Below are 21,642 nucleotides of genomic sequence, written 5' to 3'. Positions count from 1 at the left end.
CTGGCATAACTAATGAAGTCAATAAGGATCCTCACTATGGATATATGTAGGTTTAACTGATGTTAGAATTTGGCCCCAGTTAATTGTAATGCTTCCTGGGAGTACTCAGGGCTGTGACACAGCTTACCACCTGCCCTTAACCTAAGGAAGCCTTGTCTATGCCTGTGGTGGGTCAGTTCTCAAGGCTGTGTCTACACTGCCCCCCTTCTTCAAAGGGGGCCTGGTAATCAGCGTGAACTGGAAATAATAATGCAGTGCTGTGATGAACGTGCAGTACCTCATTAGGCTAATTCTCACCGTGGCGACTTCAAAATTGCAAACTTCGAAGCACTGGCCTGCTGTGTAGCCAAGGTCACTTCAATGTACCCACACAACTTCGAGTAAGGGCACTTCGAAGTTGCGTAGGTACTTTGAAGTGCCTGCAGATACATTGCATGCTGGCACTTCGAAGTTTGCAACTTTGAAGTTGCCACAGCAACAATTAGCCTAACGAAGTGCTGCATATTCATCACAGCACTGCATTATTATTTCCCGCTCGTGCTAATTACCGTTCCCCCTTTCAAAAAAGGGGGCTAGTGTAGACACAGCACAATGGCCCTAGCAAGCCAAGCACTCTTCTCCTAGCCTTGCTGACCTTGCTGTTACTTACAGCTTAGCGATAGGCACGCCCAAATCCATCAGTCCTCTGAGCCGTACCTGAGTTGTTCAGGTCTTGGTCCACTGTGCATTCACAGGTTTGCTGCTTCCAAAGATGTCTAGACATTGCCCCTCAATCGCCACTCCATTTAACTCACAGCACTGGATTTGTTAATAACGAAATGAAATACAAGTTTATTTAACAAGGAATAGAGCAGCCAGTAGAAGTATTGGTGATAAATGATTACATATAAAATCAGAACCTGCATTCCAGAGCCTAGACAAAGGTCCTCTTGTAGAGTATTGCTCACCCAAAGTCCTTGCAGCATTTCACAGCCAGGCTGGCATTGGCTTTCCTTTTGTGAGAGAAACAGAAGTTAACTCAATTGTTAAATGCCAATTTTATAACATTTACTAATGACAAAGAAACATCATAGCTTAATTTCTACTAAACAACATAGGTACTTCATATTTCATCTCTCTAGGTGTGGGTGGAAGAATATGCTTTTGGTTGCAGGTACTGCCTGTGCATCTGGGGTAAACGGGATGAAAATGGGATAGGAGTGTAATAGGTCCTGAGTTCCATTCCTGTCACTGCCATTGACCTGTGTTGAGGCTGGAGCTAGTTTCTTTAATCTCTCTGCATACATTTTTCCTGCCTGTAATATGTGTTTTGTAGTAAAGTGGTCATGATAGGGTTAAGTTGGTTACCCAGAGCTTGATGGGATGGAGCCATTCTCAAGCCCTCCCTTCCATTTGAGCTAAGTAGGAATGCCTCTCCACCCATCCACCCACCCATTCTGTTGCACTGCAGTTGAAAAAACCAACACGTTCCCAGCCTGCAGTCCTCTGAGGAGATTTATATTTGTAGCACTGACAGGTCTCCTTACAAAAAGGTTAATAACACTTAACCCAGTCTCCCTTCCATGGCTGGTTGTACAACATTCATAATGTTCCACAAAAGGCTCCACATTGGGTTAGTACTGGCCTAGTTAATAAATTGCTGCTGTGTGCTGAAATCCCCTCTTCCCTCCTTAATCTTTTTAATCTGCAGATCTGAAAGTAGAGGAACCAATATCTTGACTCCAGAAGTCAGATCTGATGTGACATTCGCAACCATGCTGGTAACCAGGTAAGAAGCCCGCAACGGTCTGCCTCCTTTTCTGTGACAGCCAACAGATTCTATGTTTAGTTAGTTGCCTTCATGTGAAGACAGCACTGAAAAGCATTGCCATGGAAAATGGTTCAACTCTTTTGTATCAGTCCCCAAAAGCATCGGTCTGACTGCTGGTGGGAACTGGGACCTGAGCCAATACACTGTCATCTTCACATGCATAGCTATAGGCAGTGATCCCTGTAAACTGAGTACTTGTGTGACCATTCAGGAGAGGTTCAAGTGCCCGCCCAGCTGATCAGGAGAGCACCCACAGCCGGTAAGGTGTTTCTCTTGGTGGTGTACATCTGCACATGCCTCACTGCCCATAACAAAACTTATTCCACACAAGGATGGAAAAAAATAGAAGGAACATTGGTTTTAGGCCACCAAAAACCACAACTACCTCAGATCCATCGGATGCCCTGTCTAGTCTAACGGGTCAAGGTAGGTAACATAAGGATCAGCTGTTCCACCAGCACACTGCTTCTGCATTAATCTAGGAGTGGGAAGGTAAACCTTCTCTTAGGCCAGGTGGAGCGGGGCATTACACTGTGCTGCCTGGGGCTCTTAAGCAGTCAGTTTTTTTCAGCCAAGATGTGGCTACTTTTCAGCAAAGGGCAAAGTAAATTGCAAGCCACTCTTAGTTTGTGAAGTATTTTAGAATTGTCTGGATGCAAGGTGCTATGAAGAAACCGTTATCATAATTTTGAATGGCGCATTAAAGAAATAGTTCAATGGTTTGGATTGAGTTTCCAAAGGTCTGAGTCTTGTTTGATTTTGGATACCCTTATCTTGGGTCCCTCATTCTTTGTGACAACAGCATGAATTATTCATGCTTATTGACAATCAGAGGAATTAACATTTTCTCAGCAAAAGCAAGAAGATACTCTGTGCAGTCCATGATAATAATGATCAAAGATGAAGTGAGATTACTACTGATATTTTAAGTTCTTATAGGAGCTTAAAGATTCAAACCCATGCTTTCCCTCTCCCTTAAACACACATTTTACCAATTATTAGCAATGTTTTTTACAGAATGAGATCACCCACCAGGGGGCACTCTGAACTAACCTTTGGAACTGTGGGACTCTAGTATGCTAATCGTTCTTCCATCGAGTCTTCAACTCAATCAGAAAGCAGCCTAAATAATAAATAAAAATTGTATCCAGTTTGTTGGTTTTCTTAGAAGGAAAGGTTGTCAATCTCCAGCATAAGTATGACATTAACTAGCAGCAGCAGCTGCCGTCTCCTTTGTTTATTGTAAGAATATTTTAAAGGATTGCTTTTTTGCAGTTTGACCCGTTGACAAGTTGTCTTACTCATTCACTCGCTTGCACACTGCATTACTGGAAGGAATTTATAATCACATAGGCCCAATCAAGCAAAGCACTTACCTATATACTTATCTTTAGACATGTGAATAGTGCCACTGATTTTAATGAGACCACTCATGTGCCTAAAGTTAAGCACATTGATTTTTGCAGGACTGCACTCATAGTACATATGGCAGGATTTCTAGAGGCTCTTTTAACTAGTTACCCCAGAATGGAGGGCAATGCACACTTTAATTATGTTACAGCTTGTTACATCTGGGTGTACCGTGCAGAATGCATGTATTTGTTGCCCATTGTCATGCCTGCAAGCCAACAATATTGTCTCACTGCAGTGAATGGGGGAATTAGAATAAGAGAAGTAATATTTTGTTTTACTATTTTTGAGTACCTTAAATACAGTAGAGAGAGAATTTTAATTTAAAAGGGAAGATCATGAAAATCAACATAATCTAAAACTCACTCAGTCTGTTAGTCATTTTCAGAACGTGGCTGATAAGCATATCTACGTTGATATAACTACTTCAGCTACACTCTTGTGTGGATATTTTGCCCATAGCACTCTTATTTAGCTCGGTTAATGTATAGGAAATAGCTAGCTGACAGCTTTCTGAGAAACTAGACAAGCTTATCTAACATTTTTAAATGTCTGAATCTAAACTTTCCTCTGTATGGGTGCAGGAGAATAATACTCATATAATACTGGGGAAGTAACTAATAAATCTAATGTTAACTACATTTTAAACTCTGTGAATTTTCTACTCTGCTCTTTCTACTGGATAGTTACTCTAGCACAAAAGGACAATTAAGGTGAATTTGTATAGTCCTTAGACTTGATCCATCTGGATTCTTGGAATCAAAGGTTGAATCCCTGCAGGGTCAACTCATATCTTCATTTTTCTGGGGTAGATCAGTTAAATCCCTTGCAAACTAGTCTTCCCTCTATTTTTTTTCCGTTCCCAGGGTGGAATAAATTTTATTATGTTCACCAAGGCTTGTATGGATGTGCACCAACAGAAACACATGCTGCCCACGGTGGGCGACTGTGGATGCTCTGCTAGCCAGTTGAGAAGCACCAGAATCTCTCATGGGTGGCCTTTCAAGCTAACAACTACTGTGGGTAAGTGTTTTGAATGAAGGGTTAAAAACAGAGGACGACTTTGTCCTGTGTAGACACTGATAATCTCCTGGTTTATTTTTGTAAGAGTATAGGCACATCCTGGGCCAAAAGTTCCCTTCACATTGTTTTACAAGAACATAAGAACGGACATACTGGGTCAGACCAAATGTCCGTCTAACTCAATATCCTGTCCTCTGACAGTGGCCAATGGAAGGGGCCCCAGAAGGAATGAACAGAACAGGAAGTTATCAAGTGATCCACCCCCTGTTGCCCATTCCCAGCTCCTGGCAAACAGAGGCTAGAGATGCCATCCCTGCCCATCCTAGCTAATAGCCACTGAGGACGTACAGGTTGCATCTCCTAATACCAGCAGTCTCTAGTACAACAGTGTCCCCTCATCCAGCAGGACCAGGGATGTTCCTGGACCAGAGAGCCAGAGCTGGAGGGCAAGCCCAGTCGGCCTCCAGACAACCCTGCAGGGGGCAGTGGGTCTGGGTCCAGAGGCAGCATCCACCAGAAGCCCCATGGGGGCCCGAGCTATAGAGCTGGCATCCCTGGGCAGCCGTGCAGGACCAGGCCTAGGGAGCCAGCGCTCCCTGGCAGCTGCATGGGAGCGAGGGCCCACTGCAGCCAAACTGCCTATGCTGGGCTAGGGATCTGCAGCCAGCCAGTGGGGGGTGACCAGGGACCGGGGAGGGCATTAAAATCTCCTGCTCCAGCAAAATCCATTGTTTGGGACCACTGAGGTCCAAAGGGTGCCAGGCCAGGGAGGTGCAACCTGTATTTGCCATGAAAGTATCTCATTCTTTTTTGAACCCAGTTATAGATTTGTTCTTTACTACAGCCTTTGGCAAGTAGTTGCACAGGTTGACTGTGTATTGTGTGAAAAAATCCTTCCTTTTGTCTGTTCTAAATGTGCTGCCTATTAATTTCATTTGGTGACCGCACATTCTTGTGTTACGAGGTGCAAATAACATTTCCTTATTTACTTTCTCCACAACCAGTCATGATTTTATAGATCTCTGTCATACCTGTCCCTTTGGCATATCCTTTACAATCTGGAAAGCCCTAGACATACTTCTGTCTCCTCATATGGAAGCCACTCGATATCCCTAATAATTTTTGTTGCTCTCTTCTGAACCTTTTCCAATTCCGATGTATCTGTTTTGGAGATGAGGCAATCACATCTGCACACAATATTCAAAATGTGGGTGTGCCCTGGATTTAGACAGAAAATAGGATATTTTCTTTCTTATCTCTCCCTTTCTTAATGATCCCTAACATTCTGTTAGCCTTTTTTTGACTGCTGCTGAATACTAAGTGGATGTTTTCAGAGAACTATCCACTGTGAAAACAAAAACTCTCTCTTCTGAGTGATAACCACTAGTATGGACCTCCTCGTATAATATGTACAGCTGGGATTATGTTTTTCAATGTACATTATTTTACATTTATCAACATTTAATTTCGTCTGCCCTTTTCTTGCGCAGTGCCCTAATTTTGTGAAATCTTTTTGTAGCTATTTGCAGTCTGCTCAGGACTTAACTATTATAGAGTAGCTTTGTGTCATCTGCATATTTTGCCACCTCACTCATTTTAGCCTTTTTCCAGATCATTTATGAATATATTGAACAGGACTGGTGCAGGTATGGACGCTTTGGAGACACCACTCTCCCTTCTGAGATCTGACCATTTATTTCTGCTCTTTGTTTCCTACCTTTTAACCTGTTATTGATCCATGAGAGGACTTTCCCACTTACCCCATGAGAGCTTATTTTGCATAATAGCCTTTGGTGCAGTGCCTTGTTAAAGGGTTTCTGAAAGTCTAAGTACACTATAACCTGTGGATTACCCTTGTCCACATTCTTGTTGGCATCCTCCAAGAGTTGTAGTAGATTGGTGAGGCATAATTGCCCTTTACAAAAACCATGTTGACTCTTCCCTAACAAATCACGTTCCTCTATATTTGGCTGACAATTTTGTTGACTACAATTTCAATCACTTTGCCAGGTACTGAAGTCAGGCTTACAGGCCTGTAATTTCCAAAATCAACCCTGGGGCCCTTTTTAAAATTTGGCATCACATTAGCTGTTGTCCAATCATTTGGTGTACTCATTCCCAATTCTCATCCACTTATTATCTGAGAGGCAGCGTCCCTCAGGGTTTCAAAGAATACTATTGTTTCACATGGGTTTCAAAGTATACTAATGTGAACTTGCATTGCATTCAGCATGAGAAAAACCTCAAAAGTGAACTCTTCAGAGCTTTTTAATATATGTGTGTGTATGTTAAGTTATATAAAATATACATAGCACTGTGATGGCACAAGTCTGCTTAGATCCACTCAGATTTGTCTTTGAAATCAATTCATCATGTGGCCCGATCTCCTGTCAATTTTTTCATGGGATCACCTGGTATAATGGGATGTAACTCACCTGAACACATTGGCTATGGTTACACTACAGAGATCTGTCAACAGAACTCACTGTCAGAAGAGTTCTCCTGACAAAACTTTTGTCACCAGACTGTGTCCACACACAAGAGCCAATTGGAACAGGGTGGGCTACCCGGCTGCTCTCTTGACAAAACAGGCACCCAGAAGCTGAGCAGGCAGGGCTGCCTATTGTTCTGAATGCCCTGTCTGTTGAGAGAAGCCCCCCCTGCACCAGAGCCCCCACACAGCTTTTTTGTCAATAGAATCTGCCGACAGTAGCGTTATGCCTCATGGCTGAGAGGCCGAACAGAGGGGGAAGAAAACCTAAGTGGTTTCAGGACTGAGTTTGGTAAGTTTATGGCTGGAATGGTATGATGGGACTGCCTGCAATGACATGTAGCTGGCCTAGGGTGGCTTGTAGCAAAGGTCTCAAAAGGCTGGAAATGAGACACTAGGGCTACGTCTACAGTAGTACGCTATGGCAAAGTAGTGTATTTCAAAGTTGCAACGTCAAAATACGTTACGTCAATGCGTAGCATCTACCCGTCCTCCAGGCCTGGCACTGTCGACATTGAACGTTGAAGTAGCACTATGCTATGTCAAAAGGGGCTGCCCCGGACATTGAAAGGGACTGTCCACACAAACAAGTGTCCCCCTTTGAAATAGGGGGCCAAGAAATCCTGTGGACGAGGTCACAGGGCAGACTAGCCCTTCCGGGGCAACAGCATGTGCTCCTGTAAAGGGCCCCTCCCCCATACACACTCGGTCTGCACTGCACGAGCCCTGTGTTGGTGACAGCAGCCTCGCAGACCTCAAGCCCGCAGACATGGATGTCCAGCAGCAGCTGGAAGCCCTTCAAGCTGCCTCCTGTGGGGCAGGTGCCCTGCTAGATGCTGCACAGGCAGCCACCCAGCAGCTTCTGGCAGGTGACCCCTCCCCAGGGGCACAAGGGCACACACTGCATACCCTCATGGGCGCCCAAGTCCCCTCCCCGCAGGTGCTGCTTGCGCCCAATGCCCTGCTGCTGTAGAGGGTCATCCGAGTCAGGGACCTAGACAAGGCCATCATGGGATTCACTGCCATGGGGTTCCCTCACTGCTTCGGCGCCCTCGATGGGACCCACATCCCCATCTGTGCCCTGGACCATAGTGGCAGGTGCTATATCAACAGGAAGGGCCATCACTCTGTGGTCCTGAAGGCCATGGTAGGCAGCTGTGGCCACCTCCAAGATGCATATGTGGGCTGGCCTGGCTGTACCCATGATGCTCGTGTGTTCCGCAATTTGGGACTGTGTCACTGGTTGGAGGTGGGGACCTACATTCCACAGAGGGAGATCCCGTTGGGGGACACCACCGTACCCCTCTGCCTTGTGGCGGATGGGGCCTACCCCCTCCAGCGCTGGCTTATGCGCCCCTACATAGGCCACCTCAATGCCAGCCAGGAGCGCTAGAACGCCCGACTGAACCACGCTCGCTAAGTGGCAAGCGGGCCTTCAGGTGCCTGAAGGGCTGGTGGTGCTGATTCCTGGCCTACCTGGGTGTGGGCCTCCCAAACATCCCCCAGGTTGTGGGTGCCTGCTGCATACTCCATAACCTGGTGGAAAGCAAGGAGGAGGCCTTTGTGCAGGGCTGGGCTCTGGAGGCCTGAACAGGCTACCCTCACCTGGCCGCTGCCCCTAGCTGCCAGGCCTACCAGGATGAGGCCCAGGTCTGAGAGGCCCTGTGGGAGTACTTTGACCAGGGTGCCTAGTGAGCGCCACCTGGGGCCATTCCTGGTGGGTCCCCTGCACACTACCCCTACCATGTGCACACTGCTCCCACCGAAAGCACACGGAACATATTGAAAAATAAAGCTGCTTCCTCGTTAAATAACCAGAAACTCACCTCTGCACATAACATTAATAACAAATAGCATCATAAATAACTATGTACACGGAGGGGGACAACTATGTAAGGGGGGAGGCGTGGCCAGGCCAGCCATTGGCCCATCACTCTGGGGTGGGGGTGGGCGGGTGCAACCCCTGCTGTGTCCAGGTAGCCGATCCCCGCCACTGGGCCAAGGTCCCCGGCAAGGCTGGCTGGGGGCCGGGAGGATAGGAAGGTACGGCTGGGGTGAGTCCTCAGCCCTGCCGTCAGCCCCAGTGGGCTCCTGCCCTGCAGAGCTGGCAGGGGCAGCAGCAGGCAGGACATCAGGTGGGGTGGCAAGTGGGACATCAGGCTGGGCGGCAGGGAGGGCGGCATGGAGGGCTATGGGGCGGGGGCAACCAGGCCACCAGCTCCTCAAAGGTGGCCGCCACCCAGTTGAAGGTGGCCATAAAGTCCTGCCAGGCCTCCTGGTGCCAGGCAGCCTCCCGCTCCTTGAAGTGGAGCGTCTGCTTTATGATGTCTGCCTATTGCTAGAGGGCAGTGGCCACCTCGGGGTCATGGGTGGGTGCACCTCTGGCCCTGGTGGGGGTGGGTCCGTCCCGGTGCCAGTGGTGCCCCCTGGCAATGATGGTCCAGGGATCTTGGGGGCTGTCCGGGACCACGGATAATGCCATGCTGTCCTGGCCCTCTGATGGTGTGGCTGCAGAAATGGTGGGGAGGGGAAAGGGAGGCTGTGAGTACTGAGTCCTGCCCCGTGGCCCACGCCCCCATCCCCCCATGGGCATCTGGTTCCCATCCCCCGTCCCCTATCAGTGTACACGGTGGCCCCTTCCTGTGGTCTGCCCCCTCCCTCCCTCCTCCCACCAGGGGCAGGGCATGGCGCTGTCCATGGGTGAGGGTGCTGGCAGTCACTGGTGGCTGTGGCACCATCCCTGGGCTGTGGTCTGCCCAGGCCCTGGTGGGCTGGGGGATGCTGGGGATGTGGGGGACCCCTGGTCACATGTGATGCCCCCCATCCCATGCCCTGGTGGTGTGTGCCCTGTGGGGTACGTACTCAACAGTCCACTACCATGGTTGGGGGAGGCCTGTTGGGTGGATGCCTGGCTGGAGCTGTGGGAGGGGATGTCCAGCACCAGCTCCCCCTTCCTCACTGGACCACTCTGTGGCCAGGGTGGATGGTCCCGGCTCTGGTCCTGAGGGTGCAGGGCTGTGCTCCAGACCCGACTCCGGCTCTGAGGCCTGCTGAGGCTCCTCAGCTGTGGTGTCAAGGATGGCTGGGTGGGGGGAGGTGTCCTGGGAGCTCAGCATGGCCCTGAGCTCCTGGTAATAGGGGCTAGTGGTGGGGGCAGCCCCAGACCAGCTGGCTGAGTCCCACACCCGGGCGTAACCCTGCCACAACTCCTTGACCTTGCTCCTGACATGGTCAGGAGTGTGGGCAGGGTGACCCCAGGCGATCAGGCCCTCGGTCAGCCAGGCAAATGCTTCTGCGTTCTGCTGCTTGCTCCCCATTACGTGGAGCACCTCCTCCTTGCCCCAGAGCCCCAGCAGGTCACGGAGCTCAGAGTTGGTCCAGGAGGGGCCCCACTTCCTGTCCCGCTGGCAGGAGGCCTGGGAGCCCTGGGATGGCCCTGGAGGGGGGAGTCCTGGGGGTGCTCGGGGGTCTGGCTGGCTGCCATCAGCTGTCTCTGGGCCATGCAGGGGCGCTTTGTGGCACGGCTGCTGCCTGCGTAGTCTCAGCTTCCTGCTCCGGGGTTTCTGGGTCCATGCAGCTTTAAGAACCACTGGGCGCAGAGATCATAGAGCCCCACAGGGGCTGGACAGCATGTATCCGCCTAACAGCTGATTGCCACCATGGCGGACACCGCTATTTCGAAGTAGTGGGATGTGGAACGTCTACATGCTGCCTACGTCGATGTTAGACGTCGATGTAGGGTGCTAGTCCCATCTTCTGATAGGGAATAGAGATTTCGACATCTCGCCCTCTAACTTCGAAGTAGAATGTGCCGTGTGTAGATGCGCCGTGCGTTATTTCAAAGTTGGGCTTGCTACTTCGACGTTGCATTCTAGTGTTGAAGCACCTTAGATGGAGAAAGTTCTGAGTTACCATAAAGAATTCTTTCCCAAGTGTCTGGCTGATGGGACTTGCTTATGTGCTCACAGCACAGCCCAGGTGAGGGGAAAGTGACTTGGATGCAAAGAGTTCTGACTTCACTCCTTGTTTCTCCCCTCACAGCCTCTTAGAGGTGCAGGGAGCAGCAGCAGCAATGCTGGTTACTCTGTGCATCCGGGCCAGTTTCCCCATGTGGACGCAGGAGAGGGGTGCAGAGGTTAGAGATGAGGGGAGGGGTGAAGGGGCTGGAGCAAAGGGAGCACAATACAGGGATTGTGGCCAGGCAGGAATGTGGGGATTAGGGCAACAGGAGAACTGTGCAGAAGTTAGGGCAGAAGTGGGGAGCATGGGGTCGTGATGCAGTAGGGGAACAGGGGTTAGGATTGCAGGAATTGGGATGAAGTGTGTGGGGGTAAGGGACGAGTACCCCACCAGGGCCAGAGGCAATGGGGGCTGCTGTACCCACTGGGGCAGGGCCACCAAAATACAAATGCATCCAGGGTGCCATTTTCCATAGGGCCAACCCTGCTCAGAACAAAACCTAGCAGAGATGCATTATGTCAGTCATCTAGTATGTACGCAGCAGAATCAGAAATGGCATTTTTTTCTCTATCCCTCAGCATAAAAGTGGCTTTTCATGGATACCTGAATGTGGGAGGGAGAAGACTGTGGACTGCCATCGCTAACCCCCTGCTTTCAGGTGTTCCCTACATTTTGGGTGGTATTTTCCTGCCAGCTGACGAGAAAAAACAACAAAGCAAATCTGCTATTTTCTTTTAGTGCCCATGGATATTTATGTGTACCCTAGTTGTGTCCTGACACTGAGATTTCTCTTGGTAACGATCACAGAAATTGGCTTTCCATAGTAGAGCGCCACTCTATAGAATGCTCCTGAATGTTACGCCATATTTGGCATCAGTGGTACAAACCAACTCTTTCCTCTTCAGAGCTATGTGAGTGCATGGTTCCAGTGGCAGGAATTCTCTAAGTGCACGTTTCCTTCCTGTTATTTGCTTAGTATAGGTTGAACTTCTCTCATCTGGAACTCTCTCATCTGGCATCATCCATAATCCAGCATGAATTTAGTTAGCTGGATGTCCGCTTAGCAGGGGTGCGGCCAAGTTTCCCAGGATCCCATAACATTTGCTTACAGTCATCAGTCCTGGCTCTCAGTGTTCTGTGCAGTAAGCAGTGGCAGTGTCGATACAGCTTAGCAAATATATACCCACAATTTATTTTAAATTAGAGCTACTGAATGATCCAGGCATGAGATAAGAAGCACGTATATTAGGTCAACAAGGCCACATAGGCTGCTGAATCAAATGCAAGCCACATGAGTAGAGCCTGGGAGTGATTACAATCTGATGCTGCTTTTGTGAAATTGGTTAGTAGCCTCAAATCAACTCTTAAATTATTGCCTCCTTTGATACATCTTGGTGACAGTTTCACTAGAGAGACCAAGGATCACAACAGGCAACGAAATGGAACTATCGTCTCCAAACTAGAGAAGATTCTTCCATTAAAGAGTTGACACCCACTAACAGGACACACGTGAGAAGATTTAAGTGTGTGAGTGTGTGTCCAAATGGTGCTGTTTTGATGGAAAAATAAGACTTTCGTTTCTAGCACTCCCAGTCTGACTCCTCCATAAGCATTATGGTAGAAATTTATGAAACAGCCTAATGGAATCAGCTGTCCAAAATCCAATGAAATTCAACAAGGTTGAACATAACCTATAATTCACACAAAAATAATTAAAAGTAAACAATAGGTATAGGACTTAAGTTATTCTATAATGGTTCCTTTAAACTGCTGCATTGAACCTTTCATCCTATTGTTAACTTATTCTTCTCTTTCCTAAATTGAACTTTTCCACCTATTTAATCCAAAGAGACATGGGGGGTGGGGTATATAAAATTTACCTTACTTTCTGAAGTTATTAATATCTTGTATGCATGGGTTTAATGAGCTAAAATGAGAAGCCTTGTAAACTAATTTGAACAAACTACAGTTTACTACCCACAGCAGGAGATCTCAAACATCAATCAACTCATGAAAGTTTGGTTGCAAGATATTTCTGTAAAAATCTTTCATCCTCAAAATGATACTGAGAACTCTGCAATCGATCTTTACAAGATTCTAGTGAGAGAATGCCCAAGAGATAAATGATGCATTGTTATACTGTGTAAGGTGATATAAATATTCCACTTCTAAGGCTATGTCTAAACAAAGCCAACCTGCTCATTAAAACATAACACAAACTGACTGTTTTACATACTGTTTTGTAAATTAGGTTTCACAAACCAGACCTTTATTTTCAAGTTTTCCCTGAAAACCCCCAGAGGAAGACAAGTTTGCTAAACAGAAGATTTCATACAACCCTAACCACTAGAATGCCTTCTTCAGAAGTGTGATATGTAGGAAGATTCAATGCCACCATCAATGAACTAGACTCTTTTTTAAACTCCAGCTTCAAGTTAAGACCTGCCTGAAGCCACTAATGAGGTCTCATCTCAGTGCTTTGTGAATGCAAATACAATCAAAATTGGCACTTTCCTCCAAAGGACACATTGAAGATTAGCTGTCCACTTCGAATGAATGAAGCACTTTCAAATGTAAGAGTATTCTAGTGCTATGTGGCCTTCAAAGTTTGGAATACCCTCAAGCATTTCAGAGGAAGGGTATTCGACAGTACTAAACACTAGCAGTTCAGAGCCTCCAAAATCTGGGACAAATTAAACTACAGGAAAAGATAAGGAAAGAGCTTGGAGCAAAATGGTTGTTTTTTTGGCAAGCAGAAGTCTTCACATATCTGAATGGAGTTATTTTAAGAGGGCTCACATTTTAAAAGTGTGTGTCATCTCAATTCAAATTTATGCCATTCATACTACATCTGCTTGACCTCTAAATGTGTGGGAATAAAGGCCCTATCTAATATCAGCTTTTCATTCGTTTGTAAGGGGTTACACCAATCAAAAGAGTTGCAAAACAAAAGTAAACCTTTTACCTATCACTGCTACTATCCATGCACTGATGCGATCCTCAGCCACTCAAGGACATTTTCTTAAAGGTATTTAGGTGCCTAAATATGCAGCTGGAAGGCAAGTTGGATTTTCAAAAGCACCTGGGTAACTCCCATTGGTTTCAGTGGGTAACTCAGGAAGTGATGCCTCACTCTTGCCCACACCATTGTCTCTAAATATGTGTAGCCATGGCTGAAATAACCCAATGAACACCCATAAGCTCTCGTGTGCCTCTTCCTTTTTGCTGTGTCCCAGTCCTAGAGCCCCTCAAGCACCTCTAAAACAAGGCTTGGGAACAGCGTGGAGGTCAAAGGATGTGAGAAGTCAAATCAGTCAATAATCTTTTCTTTTGACTGGGGTGTAACCCTGTAGCTCCTGCGCGTGGCCTTCACCATCAGTGTGCTTCTGGATGCTGCAGCCTGGCATGCAGCTGCAGCTGCTCCCTAAGTGGACCTGGAGTGCTGCAGTTACTAAGGCTGGATCATTGTTAGGGTATTCAGGTAACTTTGGGACGCAGGCACGTGCTTAGCTGGGTTTTCGAAAGTCTCATGGGTTACAGCCATAGTGAGAGGTAGGTGCCTGACTGCTGCTTTACTGTCTGCCTGCCTGCGGTGGTGCCCAAGGATCTGCAGGTTGGCATGCATGAAACTGCCTCAGTCTTGTCACTGCTGAGCTTCTTTATAATCTTGCCGACACAGAAGCCCCAGCACAGCGCAGGCATTAGGGGCAGGGGCATAGTGCAGGGATTGCGGGGGAGGGGAGCATGGGGAGTCTATGGGGGACAAGGAGCTATTGGATGCACCATGACCCCAAGGGCACCAAAATACAAATTTATCTAGGGTGCCATTTTCCCATGAGCCAGGCCTTGAGGCTCCAGAAGGCAGCCGCAGACAGGCCCAGGGTCAGTAGGGTGGCTAGGACCTCAAGGGCATTGGCTGGGGTGGGGGAAGGGAGCAGTGGGGGGGCAGGGACAGATGGGTGGGCAGGGGTTTCAGGAGGTGGGAGCAGCAGGGGGGTGGGGGCCTCTTGGAGGGTGACTGGGGTGACAGGGTGACTGGGGGTGGCAGGGGTGGCTGCGGCCTGGTTGGCCAGGGCCCCACACTTGGTACAGAGCATACCCATTCACCTCTCGCCACGTCCTGCCGCCAGCTCAGTTCAGCCTCATCCAGGGCCAGCCGCCTCTCCACCAGTGCATTCTCGTGCCAGAGGGCAGCTGTGTAGGCTGCAGCCTCATGATCGCGGCCCCAGCATTGAGCCCTCCGGACATATGGCCACCATGCTGTGGGAGCTGGGGCTGGTCTTAGCCTGGCTGCTGGACTTCTGGGCTCTCTGGCCTGGGCAGAGCTGGTGGGCCTTGGGCTCCTCATCTGGCTGTCCCGCCCCTCGGATGGAGCTGTTGTAAGACAGAGAGTAGAGGGGGTTCAGAGTCACATCTGGCCACTGGGTACCATGCCCCCAGGCCCCTTGGGTGGGTACCCTCACCCCAGACCCACAGGATAGGTCTGTCCTGGGGAAGGACCCCATGCAGTCTCCCATGTTCCTGGCATGATGGCCCATGAGGCATGGTGGTGGCACTGCCAATGGTGGGCCCCACCTCAGGAACGGGCTGGTGAGAGGTGGGAGGGGGCTTGGACATGGGGAAGTCTCTGCCCCCTCACTGCTCCTGCACCCCCCAGATGCTCCTGCCCTCCCCCCACCCGCCACCCCTGCTGATGCCTCTGAGGCCCTAGTCACCCTACTTTCGTAAGAATGTGTTTTGTGTGTAGACACTCCGCTGGGTATTTCAAAAGAGGCCCGTCTTTCAAAAAACATTTTTGAAAGAACTTGCTAGTGCAGGTGCAGCCTAAGTGAAATGCATCAAGCTTTTTGCATGTTGTTGAGGCAGAAGCACTGTATGTTTACAGCAAATTTAAAAGAATTTATTTTTTTAACATACAGGCAAAAAGCTGATGAGCCAATGAGAAGTATGCTGCAGAGTTAAAGAAACTCAGTAGAGCCTTTCACTTTGGTCAGCTGACAGGTTCTCTGACCTGAAGTAGAATCATTTGTGGCATTAAAGACAGTGTGTTATGAAAGACTGACCTATGAAGGAGACAACTTTAGAAAAAAAGAGAACAAGAAGTCATGTGGCATGTTCCAGGCTAGCAGATATTTTGGAGCATAAGTTTTCGTGGACAAAGAACCACTTTATCAGATGCATGAGTGGGGAGGGGGTGGTTTCAGAGGGGTATTTAAAGAGTGGGGTCCCAGTAAAAGGGAGGGCCAGAGCTGACAAGGTCTGGTCAGCAAGGTGGAAATGGCCCATTATCAGTAGTACGTATCAAAAGAGGATAAAACAAGTCAGATCAGACGGGGGGTATGAGCCATTGTCAGAGTCTAATGGGGAGATATTGACACCTAGGGCAGAGAAGCTGTTTTTGTAAGCTGCGAGCCACTCCCAGTCTCTGTTTAATCCTTGGTTAATGGAGTCAAGTTTGCAAATAAATTGCAGCTCAGATATTTCTCTCTCCATTTGATTTTTGAAATTTCTTTGTTTCAGGACTGCCACCCTTAAATCTGCCACTGAGTGTCCAGGGAGATTGAAGTGTTCACCCACAGGCTTCTGTACATTACCGTTCCTGATGTCTGATTTATGTCCATTTATTCTTTTATGGAGAGACTGTCCAGTTGGGCCAATGTAAATTGCAGTGGGGCATTGCTGGCACATGATGGCATATATTATATTAGTAGATGTGCAGGTAAAGGAGCCCCTGATGGTATGGCTGATGGGAATGGCTCGCAGCTTACAAAAACAGCTTCTCTGCCCTGGGTGTCAATATCTCCCCATTAGACTCTGACAATGGCTCATATCCCCCTGTCTGATCTGACTTGTTTTATCCTCTTTTGATACGTACTACTGATAATGGACCATTTCCACCTTGCTGAATAGATGTTGTCAGCTCTGGCCCTCCCTTTTACTGGGATCCCACTCTTTAAATACCCCTCTGAAACCACCCCGCCACTCATGAATCCGATGAAGCGGGTCTTTGCCAACGAAAGCTTATGCTCCAAAATATCTATTAGTCTATAAGGTGCCACAAGACTTCTTGTTGTTCTTGAAGCTACAGACTAACATGGCTACCTCTCTGATACTTAAGAAAAAAAGTTCTCTAAATATGCAGGGCATCATAAACTGTGAAAGCAAAAGTCAAAGACTTAAATTCACCAGAAGGGGTTATCCATGTACTGCATACAAAAGAATATAGCCAGAACAGGTCAAATCAAAGAGTGGAATAACTTACTATGAAAAACCACTGCTAGAGGGAAGAGTAGGTACAGATGGTGCTATGGAAGATGTGGCTCAAAGCATGGTCTGAAATAATGTATCATCTTTGGAAAACTCAGTTATGAACACAGAGAAAATAATCATTTAGCAACATGCTGTAGATTCCCAAATGCAGAAGTCAGGTGGATTCAGCTAAAGACAATCTGGTTGAGGAGTTTTTCTTCGATGTATTGGGGTTTAGCAAGCCTGATAAAAGGGACTGGATACAACCTATATATGGAACAATTATTGCACTGAAATTGGATGCAAGAGTGCTGGCTAAAATTTTCTCTGGACATGATTATGAGAGTCTAAAAATAAGAACAATACTGGGACCAACAAAATAGAAGCTGCTGGTTTTCTGAAACAAATAAACCAGAGAGAGGGAGGTGTATTGTTAGCATGTATCCTTAAAAACACTGTGTATGGGCTCCCATTCATAGTAGTGTCAGAAGAGGTGACACCAGTCTTAGACTTGGCTGCACGTGAGAAATGCAATTTGGTGAAAAGAGTGCACCCACTACAAGATCATCTGAACTGACTAGTACGCATTCATTCAAGAATTTTATGATCTCTTTCAATGATTGAGTTGCTTGTCGGTGAACTTACAGTCTGGTTAATCAAGCATGTCCCTCCAGTTATCCATCCATATAGACTGGTGCTGTTTCCTCTCCGTGAGAAGCTCAAGGCTGAGCTTGCAAAGATGGAAGCAATGCAATTAATACCAAAAATTGAGGAACCAACAGAATGGATGAGCTTCCTAATAACTGAGAAAAGTACAAGTCATCTACACATATGCTTAGATCCCAGAGACCTCAGCAAAGCTATAACAAGAGAGCATTTCAAACTACCTACCAGAGAAGAGATTATGACTCAATTTGCAAAGGCTCAATATTTCAGTAAATTGAATGCATCGTCAGGTTTTTGGCAGAAGAAGAAAGCTCAGAAGTGTGCACATTTAATATCCCATTTGGAAGATGCAGATTCTTTGCTTGCTCTTTTGCATAGTATTCGCATTAGGAGTGTACTGCAGAACCATTCATATGATCTGCGAACCTATTAATGATGCTGACAAAGAAGGAGAAGCATGATCCTAAATTTACAGAAATCCTGGGTGAAACTACAGCTGCAAACCTCAAGCTAAATAGGAAGAAAGGTGTTTTAGGGATTAAAGAGCTATGTGTTGCTGGGGGCATTATTTTTAAAGAAGGTGCAAATCTGATAAGGGGAAGATTTCAGCCACCGAAAAGATGCCGCATCCGCAGTCAAAGAAAGATGCTTAAGGGCTCCTAGGAATGGTTAATTATTTTGGACAATTCATATGTCATGCTGACGGACCTGGGTTGTTATTGGGTGGGATAGAATATGGGAATCTTAGGGGGTTGAAACAATGAGCCTTTAGCCGTTAGCAAAGGCTGTATGTAGAGCAGACTTTAGCTCCCTAGTGGTCTCAGAACCTGTGTGTTACATCTACCTAATCACTCTACCAGAGAGAAACTTTAAGAAAATCCTGTGGGAATAAAAGTGAATAGTATTAGGGTACAGAACAGGAGGAATCCTGGGCAGGTTTAAACCAACCATTACTGAAGTTTTATGCGTCAGGAAAGCCTATTAAAATCTAAGCATGTATCTCATAATATGGGATAGGTGCACAGTTTTTACAGACGCACAAGTATTCTTGGCAACTGGTGACACATGCATCCAAGATACTGACTGAGGCAAAAACCAGATATGCATATACAGAAGGGGCACAGCTAGGAATATTGTTTGCCTGTGAGAGATTCAAATTGGTATATGTGATTTGGAACACAGGCCCTTGACAGCAGTATTTAGCAAGCTGCTAAACGGATGAACCTGAAGGAATCCAAGGTAAAGCTGCTGCTGCTATGATCTGATGGTGACCTACATGACTGGAAAATTCATGCTCACTGCAGATGCACTGTCCAGTGCAGTATTTCCTGCAGAACTAGGGAAGACTTTAGCGACAGAGATGCAAGCAACAGAGATGTAAGATCCAATTACAAAAGGCAATTCCAGACAGGGAGTTCCAGATGAAGTCTTTTGGGACACTGGGCCACAATTTTCCAGTGAAGATTTTAGGCAACTTGCCGTAGATAGAAAGTTCATTACAAAATACTCCCAGCCAAATGGATTTGTGGAGAGATTTGTATGAATACTAAAAAGCCTTATGACAAAAACTTTTGTTGGTACGAGTGATTTATATGAAGCCTTACCAGTTTACTGAAGTACATCTCTGCAGAACAGCTTTTCATCAGCTCAGCTGTTAATGGGAAGAAGGCTCAGATTTAATTTACTAATTACTGATAACTTGCAATACTCTCATAACAATGAAGGTACACGGAAGACAGAAGAAACTCCGAAGTGGAAGTCAAAATATTATTTTGACAAATGGGCCCATGATTATGCATCACTGCGCCAAGTGGTATACTGTGCCTGGGCCAAAGGGGTACCATCAAAGAACAGCTATGTCCAAGTTCTTATGTAGTTCTGAAAGACAAGGGGAGCATATTTTGACCTACTCAAAAGATATTAGATGGCTGTACACGTGAGCACCCCATCAAAACAGTGAAAATTGATGGGGAGAGGTCAAAATAGTGGCCATCGAAAGGGAGTGACCACACACTAAAAGCAGATCGATGGGTTGATCTGCCCTTTCGAAGTGCTGTTGCAGTCTTTTGAGAGAGAGTGTCCCCACGGCTCCAAGCTCTCCTTTGAAGGATGGGAAGCAGGAAATGCTGCGGACGGGGTCCCATGGCCATCAAGCCCTTCCAGGGCAGCAGCCAGCCTCTCCCTTAACAGGCCTCTCCCTCCACTCCGCATGAACTGAGTGCTGCCCAGCTGTTCCCAGCCTGGCAGAGCTGACTCCAGGATAGAGGCAGAGCAGCAGCTCCTGTAGGAGGACACCCTCATTCTGGAGACCCTGCTGGCAGCGCTCTGCACTGTCGCCAAAGCTGCCCCCACCACATCTAATTGGGTGGCTGAGCATCTCCCCCTGGGGCAGTGGGTCCCCCCACCCACGACCCCACTGGGCTCCCTCCCTAGTTGCCCTGGTGCCTCTGGAGCGCCCCCCCAGCAGCACCGACTGGTGGGAGCACCTGGTGGTGGGAGAGTGGGATGACGAACAGTTGCTGCCGAACTTCTGCATGTCGAGGCAGACCTTCGAGGAGATCTGCCACTGGCTTGCCCCCGCACTCCGGCACCAGGGCACCTGTATGCAGCCTGCTTTCATTCTGGAGAAGCAGGTCATGATCACCATCTGGAAGCTGGCCACTCTGGACTCCTACTGCTCCATGGGACAGCAGTTTGGGGTGTGCAAGACCACCATTGGAGCCATACTTATGGAGGGAAGTCAGGCATGGATTACATGCCCCCCATGGGTGAGTGCGGGGGGTGGGACAAGGGGATCTCCCTGCTGCAGGGGCCAGGTGGGCAGGGGGCAGGTAGTCGGGAAGCAGGCTGGTGGGGGCAGGCAGGGGGCAGGCTGGGAGGGGGCATACAGGAGACAGGCCAGGGCTGGGGGTTGCAGGAGAGGGCCCACCACGTCCTCACAGGAGCATGTGTCCCCCTCCCCCCATGCAGGTCATCAGAGCCAACAATGTGATGCTGCTGCACAGGTTCATCCGCCTGGGGAAGCCAGATGCTGCCTTCACGAGCTTCAAGGAAGTGGTCTTCCTGAACTGCTTCGGCACCCTGGGTGGCATACACATCCCCATCCATGGCCCAGCACACAGCGCTGGCCAGTATGTCAACAGAAAGAGCTACCATTTGGTGGTCCACCAGGCCCTGGTGGATGATAGGGGCTGGTTCACAGACATATTTGTGGGCTGGGCTGGCCACACCCACGACACCCGGTTTTTCCGGAACTCTGGGCTCTGCCGGCACACAGAGGCCGGCACATTCATTCATCCCCCAGTGTGAGATCTCCACATGAGACTGGAGGTTGGCGTCCTCAACCTGCTCCACGTGGTGGGTGCTTGTTGCATCCTCCACAACATTGTGGAGCGCAAGGGGAATGCCTATGTCTGGGGCGGGGGTGGCAATGGGGCTGGTACCAGGTACAAGCAGCTGGGCACCTCCCCATCTGCCAGCTCCACCAGGATGGCACCCGCATTAGGGAGGCCCTCAGGAAGGCCTTTGTGGATGGCCACTCCTATCCCCCATCCACATCCACCACCCGCTGTACCTGCCAGCCCCCCACTACTGTCCCCAACAGCGCCAAACTTGCACATCCACCACCCCCCATCCCCCTGAGGGGCACAGCACACAGGTATGTATGGAAAATAAACATTTTTTGAACAACTGAATTCTATGTGCAACTATGTACGGTGGGAGGGGAAGATGGTGTGGAGGGGACGGGCACCTAACCTGGAGGGGGCAAGGGGGACTCTGAACCTGTAGGGGAGCGGGGAGGGCTCAGTCCAGGGCTGGGGTAGTGGGCTGTGAGCCCTGTCGGCCCCAGGATCCCTTGGCCCCCAGGTGTAGGGTCCCCAGCAGGGTGGGTGGGGGTGGGGAGCACCAGCAGACAAGGCTGGGGGTGATTAGTGGGGGTTGGCAGTAGGCTTGGCGGGGGGGTGGCAGAAGGCTCAGTGGGGGGAGCGGCAGCCAGGGGGTCAGGAGGCAGGCCACATTGGCCACATACTCC

At 48.4% G+C, this 21,642-nt stretch overlaps 1 long non-coding RNA gene across 1 annotated transcript; it reads right to left on the bottom strand.

Moving 5' to 3' along the window:
* Positions 1-9,377: 9,377 nt before the first annotated feature.
* On the bottom strand, positions 9,378-20,152 carry LOC142008710 (uncharacterized). The gene is made up of 3 exons (XR_012644211.1): positions 20,096-20,152; positions 14,802-15,068; positions 9,378-10,620 (listed from the first exon to the last, which is right to left on the bottom strand). It is a non-coding gene; the product is annotated as an uncharacterized LOC142008710 (long non-coding RNA).
* Between the last annotated feature and the right edge of the window lie 1,490 nt (positions 20,153-21,642).

Source organism: Carettochelys insculpta, chromosome 2 (assembly GCF_033958435.1).
Source record: "Carettochelys insculpta isolate YL-2023 chromosome 2, ASM3395843v1, whole genome shotgun sequence".
Classification (NCBI taxonomy): Eukaryota; Metazoa; Chordata; order Testudines; family Carettochelyidae; genus Carettochelys; species Carettochelys insculpta.
The sequence above is the reverse complement of the archived record's forward strand: the minus strand, read 5'-3'. Positions and strand labels throughout refer to the sequence as shown.